Below are 8,189 nucleotides of genomic sequence, written 5' to 3' on the forward strand. Positions count from 1 at the left end.
GCTGTGCTTTCAATCCACGGCTTTTAAAACAAGGCCTCTAGTGGAGCAGATTGCTGAAATGATCTTTCACTTGGTGATACAAGCACCAAATTTGGCACACAAGTGCTTCAGAACCTACTCTCTCAGAAAAGTACGAGATCCACTTGAAAAAACAATATGGCCGCCATTTTTCAAGATGGCCGCCATTCGAAGTGGTTTTAAATGGTGTTTGAACTATATTTTGATTGAATAATCCTATTTTGTGTGCTGTGCTGTGCTGTGCTGTACGGCACTGTAGGCACTGTACGGCACTGTATTATACTGTACTGCACTGTACGGCACTGTACTGTGCTTTACTGGACTGGACTGGACTGTATTATACTGGACTGTACTGTATTGGACTGTAGTACTGTACTGAACTGTACTGTATTATGCTGGACTGGACTGGACTGGACTGCACTTTGGTCATATGGAACCAAACCGTAACAGTTTGGTTCTTCTTTTAGTCCTCACATTTGCAGACACACAACTGTGTACACTTAAGCATGAAGTGGTAGCATTTGCATCGTCCTCGGGATTCAGTCTTTTAGACACATTTTGTCAACTGCTCACAAGTCTGAACAATAGGTGGAGGGATTGTCCAGACCTCTCCATCTTTTTGCCAGCCACAGTTGGCAGGGCTTTCAGTTTGCATTTTGCACACTGTTGCCTGACATGCAGTTTTCTTGCCTTTACCATGAAAAGCTGACACAACTGTCTTTCCACTGGCGTGGAAGGACAGCATGCCACTGGATTTCTCTGGGCCAACAATTACTACCATATCATGAATTGGCAATCACCTAATGGACTGACCCTGGCCAAATTATACCCACATAATTTCTAAGCCTGCACTGACTGCAACAACAAGAATATCTGTGTTGCATGCCTCAATCAACACAGACTTCATTTGTTGCTTGGCTGCATGGAGAGCATGTGTGAAGATGCTGGAGTCAGCTTCTTCGTGGTTGCAAGGACTTAAGCCTTCAAGGCTGATGAGTTTGTTTGTCTCCCGCGCTGGCACATCCTGTCAATTCAGGTGCGGCAATCTAACTACAATACTACAACAAACTAAACTTGTAGTTGAGATATATACAGGGGCTTATTAGCATTTGGGACATTAACGTATACTACAGTACAAACTACAATGAGTACACCACTACAACAGTTAGTAAACTACACCTACAGCTAGTACACTACAAGCCGACACTGAACCCCATGCTGAGTCTCACAGCAGTGATGTCACCAGTGTGCCCGGGTTGTGCTTTGACATCACTCTTATAAAAAATGACAAACCAATAGAGCTTGACCACAGCATTTCAATGAATGATCATGGATGTTTCCCTTCAACTTAATGCAATATCTGTGATCAGACAGCTTCCGAAAATGCTCATTTTGAGTCACGTAATAACCGCCATCTTGAAAACTGGCGGCCATATTGGAATTCAATTGACACTATTGAGTTCTTCCAGTCAGAATACATTCATTTTGATGTTTGGATCATTAATACATTTGTGTTCATTCAAGTTTTACTTCAAAAAACATTTATTTTGCATTTGATGAGGCGGCCATCTTGAAAACTGGCGGCCATCTTGGATTGTCAGCTGGATCTCGTACTTTTCTTAGATAGTACATCCTGGACATCATTTGTGCCAATTTTGGTGCTTGTATCACCAAGTGAAAGATTCTGATGGAATATTGACTTAATATGCCCCACTACTCATGAAACGCCTATGTTTGATGCATGGGACAAGGTGGTATTTCTATGGGAGGCAGCCTATAGGTCTTAAGTACTAGCTTAAATGTGAGCCAGGCCCAAACCAATAGACAGGTGGCCCTCTCTGAAGAAGTGCACTGTTCCTCTTTTTAAACTGGTGTTTCCATGGGTATCTGGGTTTCTGGTCATTCTGACAGTTCAATGCACCTTAGAGGCACAACATGAAATGTAGCCGAGTGGACCTCTGGGTAAGAAATGAGGCGCAGTCTACGGAGCTAGTTCAGGCCAGGCAACTCAGGGATTGGGCCAACCGATCAGGTGACTAGTCACATGCATTTTTCTCCTGATCGGTGGGTTATAAGTATTGCTCTGCCTACCTGTTCATTCTAGTTGGGCTCTTCTGCTGGGCTGACGTGCCGACGCTGCTGCTGCTCTGTTGCTGAGATCTGCTGGATCTGCTGCCTTTGCTTGCTACGTATGCTGCTACCATGAATAGTCTCATCCCACCACCTCCCCGGCATCCACCTGTAGGTTCTGTTTCTAGATCCCCGTGGGGGTCTTTATTCACTCCCTGTAAATGCTATTTGGCATGTAACATTTATTAAAATGTTATTCTTACAGGGAGTGAATGGATTCAGAGACCTGACGCCAAACTATGCTTCTTCATGCTTCCTATATCTATGCTCAAGCTTGCTTAATAAATATATATTCTATTGCTTAATAAATATATATTCTAATCCAATCCAATTGTTGTCTGACTGAAATAAGGGAAGTGCTTTCAAAGTGTTGTTTGATCCACTGCGGAGAAAGAAGGGAGAAAAATGAACAATATTTTAATAACCAGGTAAGAAAACAATATTGTGTATTTGAAGGGACAGTAAACGTTATTTTCTCAACAATCACACACCCATTTCTGTTGAAAACTTTCAATTTATGCCATCTTTCATTGATTCAATGAAAGCAATAGAAAATACTTTTAATAAAAAATACTTTAATTTTTTTTAGAATATGCTTATAATGGATGTCACAGATTTGCGAGTGCAATTCTGTGCCCCACTCTACATTACCTACCATGAATGTATACCTTTATAACATGCCGACACCTAAAAATGCAAGTACTCAATATATTTCATACATTTTATTGACCCCATATTGACCAATTTCCAAACTACCTCTAAAGAGTCTGCAACCCACAATGATAACCACAATATTGATTTATAATGATCTCTTTAGGCCTTTCCACATTTCAGTGCTTGTGGTACATATGACTTCAAATCACTATGGTATGTTTACAAAGACAAAGGCCAGTTAAGGTCTTGCCACTGGTAAGATTCCCAAATGCAGAGGAGTGGGCCATGGGACAAATGATCACATCAACATTCTGACTCACCAAATAGACATACTCCTGCTGTTGAATTTCAAGTTAGGCACGATTCAGGCATATTTGTTGTCTCACTCTCATTTGCATGTAAAATAGCTGCTTGAAGCAAGCATTTTACATCTGTTTGTATGTGCTTTAACAGCACAGCAGTATGTTTCACACAGAACCATGGGCCAGGTCGGATGTTAAGTCATATTATACTATATCATAGTATTTTATATTAATGTTACCCTATTTCTACTAGTTGTTCTCTGTGCTTACCTGTATCTTTGATTCATCCATACTGCTGTGCTGCTATGACAACTGAATTTCCCTCGGGGTAAATTAATGTATATTTATGACTGATAAAATAGATATTTGTTTCCTCTACATGTTTGTTTATCCTTTTAAGTTAAATGCTTTCAAGTTTTAGTGATTGCCATTTTTTGGGCATTACACATTAATCATAAGCAATTGACAATTTGGGGGTGATCAAACCTGCATTTAGACCACAGCTGTACAGTCTTTAGTACGTTCCAATTGGCAATTTTTGACTAACCATAACAAGTAACCATATTGGAAGACACTTTCATAACATGAAAAAGTGTCATTGCTTCCAAACCAAGTTTTCTAATGCAGGGCTGGAACTTTATGCTTATAAAATTGAATGATTATTCAAACTGTGCATATTGAGAAGGAAATGTTCATAGAATACTATGAGCATTTCCTTCTCCTTGAAATTATACACTTGAATGCAACAAAATATTATTTTTTTTTTTTTTAAGAAAAGGCTGTGCACCATCAATCCCAGTAGGTACATGGGCCTACATAATGAAACCTGAATTTAAAAGGGATATCCCTTTAGAGGGTCTTTATATCCCTTTAAAAGACTAAATCAAGTTTCCTCACCATGTTACCATTTGCCACTACAGGACTGAGAGGTCAGGGGTCATTCTCCTTCTTCACCGTCACATCTCCATCTCCTGCCAGGATGGTGGAGATCTCTCCCTGCATGAACGCCCAAGGCACGGTGGATCCAGATAGGGGACAACGCTCGCCACTGGGGCAGTACACTTCCCCACCTGGACCTTGGCTGCGAATGGAGCCTCTGGTACAGGGGAAGCAGAACTTGTGGTGTGGGACAGAGGGACACTGAACAAAATGAGTGTCCTCCAAGCTCTCTCGGCAGAGGTGTGCAGCAGAGCAGAGCCCCTTGAGTGCTGTTTCCTGACTCCCCAGGATTGCTGCTGCTTGGCCCCACAGCACTAGAACCCTGCCCAGTGGCTGCCTGGGAGACGGAGGAAGAGGCCATGGAGGGACTCCCACTGGTGGGACGGCCGGCTGTAGAAGAGTGGGCCGCAGAAATGCTGGGGCTATCTCTGGTCATTTGGCTGGAGCTCAAGCTGTCAGCTACACCCATGAGGGCTGAGATGGGTGAGGGCTGGCTATGTAAACGGGGTGGTCCCTCCTGTGCAGCAGGTACGCCAGAGAGAGGCTCCATACCTGGGTAAGCGCGCCAGGGTTCACGGGCTGGGTGATCTGGTCTCCCTTCACTCTCACCATTCTCACAACCAGGTGATGCTTTGCGTCGTCGCTTGGTGCCCTTTGGAGGCACAGACCGGCCGGCAGCTGCCATTTGCATACCTGTGTCAGGGTATGGCTGTGGTAGCACCTCTGGGATGGGGGCTCCTTAAAAAGCGCAGACCATCATTCAACAGCTCTGTAAGCCCATGCCAGTCCCCTGTGCCTTGTCGTTTCTCGTATTCCATGTAGCGCAGTCCAGAGTTCACCGCTTTACCTGCATCTTTGGCCGAGTCACGGAACATCTGCCTGACCAGATCTGGGATGCCTGAGAACACCAATCCCGAGCCAATGGGATACTCTACAAAGACCTTCAGCTCAAAATCAGGGTTTGTGCAAGCATCAAAGGCTAGAACACGCCCCATGAGATTATGGTCTTTCCTGAATCGTACATTAAAGGGCACACAGCCACTGAGGGTTACAAGCACATCCTGAACCGCTTTGGGGCGGTTTGGCCAACCTTCAGCCCTGCTCCGGGCGCTCTCAGCCAGCTCAGCCATCACTTCGTTATTCCTCCAGACCCCTGCATCCAGAACCACCAACGAAGAAGTGCTAGCTCCTACGCCCATTGACACAACCTGTCTTCTTGCCCCCTTCTTTTAATCAGTACAGTGTTAGCCTCATGTGCCAAAGGTCCACGGTTCAAACCCCACTCATCACACTTTACATTTAAATTGCATTGTACAAAACATGAACCTGTTAATTCAGACATGTGCCATTTTTAAACAATAACATGAAATGCTTTTGAGAGTAGTTGATTTTTATGTATGACATACTTTCTTGTGAAAATAGCCGATCTACAATCTCACACCTTTTTAGATTGCAACGCATTGTGAGCTTGTAGATCGACTATTTTCACTAGTTTCTACTCTGCCCCTGTCTGCCTCTCTCTCACTCTGTCACTGTCTGCCTCTCTCTCACTCTGTCACTGTCTGTCTGTCTGTCTGTCTGTCTGTCTGTCTGTCTGTCTGTCTGTCTGTCTGTCTGTCTGTCTGTCTGTCTGTCTGTCTGTCTGTCTGTCTGTCTGTCTGTCTGTCTGTCTGTCTGCCTCTCTCTCACTCTGTCACTGTCTGCCTCTTTCTCACTCTGTCACTGTCTGTCTGTCTGTCTGTCTGTCTGTCTGTCTGTCTGTCTGTCTGTCTGTCTGTCTGTCTGTCTGTCTGTCTGCCTCTCTCTCACTCTGTCACTGTCTGTCTGTCTGTCTGTCTGTCTGTCTGTCTGTCTGTCTGTCTGTCTGTCTGTCTGTCTGCCTCTCTCTCACTCTGTCACTGTCTGTCTGTCTGTCTGTCTGTCTGTCTGTCTGTCTGTCTGTCTGTCTGTCTGTCTGCCTCTCTCTGCCTCTCTCTCACTCTGTCACTGTCTGCCTCTGTCTGCCTCTCTCTCACTCTGTCACTGTCTGTCTGTCTGTCTGTCTGTCTGTCTGTCTGTCTGTCTGTCTGTCTGTCTGTCTGTCTGTCTGTCTGCTTCTCTCTCACTCTGTCACTGTCTGTCTGTCTGTCTGTCTGTCTGTCTATCTGTCTGTCTGTCTGTCTGTCTGTCTGTCTGTCTGTCTGTCTGTCTGCCTCTCTCTCTCCTCTCTCTCTCTCTCTCTCTCTCTCTCTCTCTCTCTCTCTCTCTCTCTCTCTCTCTCTCTCTCTCTCTCACTGCCTCTCTTCCTCTCGAAACCGCTTATTGCTGCTTGCAGCTATATTATTTTGTTTGTTTTTTAGAAAGAATTTGAACGTTTTCAAAAACTTAGGTTAGGTTTTAGAAGGCGTTTTTTTTTATCGGCCTAAATCAGGTCTAAATGGGTTAAATTTGGATGGTGGGACTGGACTATATGTGTGTTGGGTGATTGTTCCAGAGTCTGGGGGCAACAACAGAAAAGGCCCTCAAGGTCACCTTTAGTTTTAAGGCATAATGTGTTCTCGATGTACAACAGGTGCGCAGCCATTCTCAGCTCTAAGTCCAATTATAGTTTGACTCGGGCAAGGTGTGACTGATTTAAAATCAGTCATCCTCCATCTCCACACCACCACTGGATTTAAGTATTGTTTGCCTACTGAATGAACACTCAACTCTGTAAGATGAGAGACTCTACTGCAGTGGTGGAAAAAGTATTCAAATTCTTTACTTAAGTAAAAGTATCAATACTGCAATGTAGAAGTACTCTGTTACAAGTTCGGAATTCAAAAATTACTTGAGTAAAAGTACAAAAGTATTGGTGTTAAAATATACTTAAAGTATAAAAGTAAAAGTATTACGCAGAATGTCCCATTTCACATGTTTTCAAATGTATAAAATGTTTAAAAATCTTTAGAAAGTAGCAGATCTACAAGCTCACAATGCGTCGCATGGCGACGCATTGTGAGCTTGTAGATTGGCTATTTTCAAATGGCCGAAATGTATATGGGGCTGAAGTGGGTAATGCATGTTTTGTGATGATAATCAAAATCTAAAAAGTAACTAAAGTTTTCAAGTAATTGTAGTGGAGTAAAAGTACAATATTTGCGTTTGAGATGTAGTTGAGTAGAAGTAAAAGTACTGAAAATTTGAAATACTCCAGTAAAGTAAAAAATACCTCAAAATTGTACTTAAGTACAGTACTTGAGTACATGTACTTAGTTATTTTACACCACTGCTCTACTGTAAGATGACCTGTGAAGAGTACTTAAACCCCATTGCCCAGGGGTCCTCTCCTTTGTTGTGACCTTGTAGATTAGCTCTGGTCCATAGCGTTAGAAGGAGTTCTCCTTCTACCGCTATATGGACCACAGTAGCCATGGTTCACATGACGCTCGTCTGTCATGATTTGACAGTCATGTTTCCAGAGCTACTTGTAGATGCGCTATTTTCACCTGAATGCCTCAATTATGACATGCCCAGAATAGGGGATGCTTAACCCATGCTTAACCCATGTTTAACCCATGAAGACCTGAGGCCGATTCTACAAATGCCTTCTAAATCAGTAATTCTCAAACCGTTATGTGTCCCTCAAAGGACCCTCAAATTGATAGCCTATATGTATGGGTGCGGACTCCGATGCTTTTCCGGCATTAAAGGGTTAAACATGTTTTATTTACTGCTTTTATTTACATGTAAATATTAGATATCCAAACCACACCCAGTAGTAATGTCATCCAAAAAAAGAAATAGAAGGATATAATTAAGAGCAATTTAATGTCCAATTTAAAATACAAACTGTGAAGAGGGAGAGCTGTAGCCTATGGAGAATTGTGTGCGCGTGTGTGCGTGCGTGTGAGTGTGCGAGTGTGTGTGCGTGTGAGTGTTTGATTGAGTGTGTGTGTGTGTATGTGTGTGTGTGTGTATGTGTGTGTGTGTGTGTGTGTGTGTGTGTGTGTGTGTGTGTGTGTGTGTGTGTGTGTGTGTGTGTGTGTGTGTGTGTGTGTGTGTGTGTGTGTGTGTGTGTGTGTGTGTGTGCGTGCGTGTGCTGTCATCATACTATTGGTTTGTGTTGAATGTCTGTGTTTCAGCGTGCTGCTGGCTGTCTGTGTGTGAAATATGTTTATGTGTGTG

General features: G+C 43.3%; 1 pseudogene across 1 annotated transcript; it reads right to left on the minus strand.

Annotated features, from left to right (window-relative positions):
• Positions 1-4,033: 4,033 nt before the first annotated feature.
• On the minus strand, positions 4,034-7,436 carry LOC311064251 (interferon regulatory factor 2-binding protein 1-like; annotated as a pseudogene). Its single transcript has 2 exons — positions 7,413-7,436; positions 4,034-5,266 (listed from the first exon to the last, which is right to left on the minus strand). The product of its transcript is annotated as an interferon regulatory factor 2-binding protein 1-like (transcript).
• Positions 7,437-8,189: the final 753 nt, after the last annotated feature.

This window comes from Gymnoscopelus microlampas (genome assembly GCF_963454915.1).
Source record: "Gymnoscopelus microlampas genome assembly, chromosome: 17".
Lineage (NCBI taxonomy): Eukaryota > Metazoa > Chordata > Actinopteri > Myctophiformes > Myctophidae > Gymnoscopelus > Gymnoscopelus microlampas.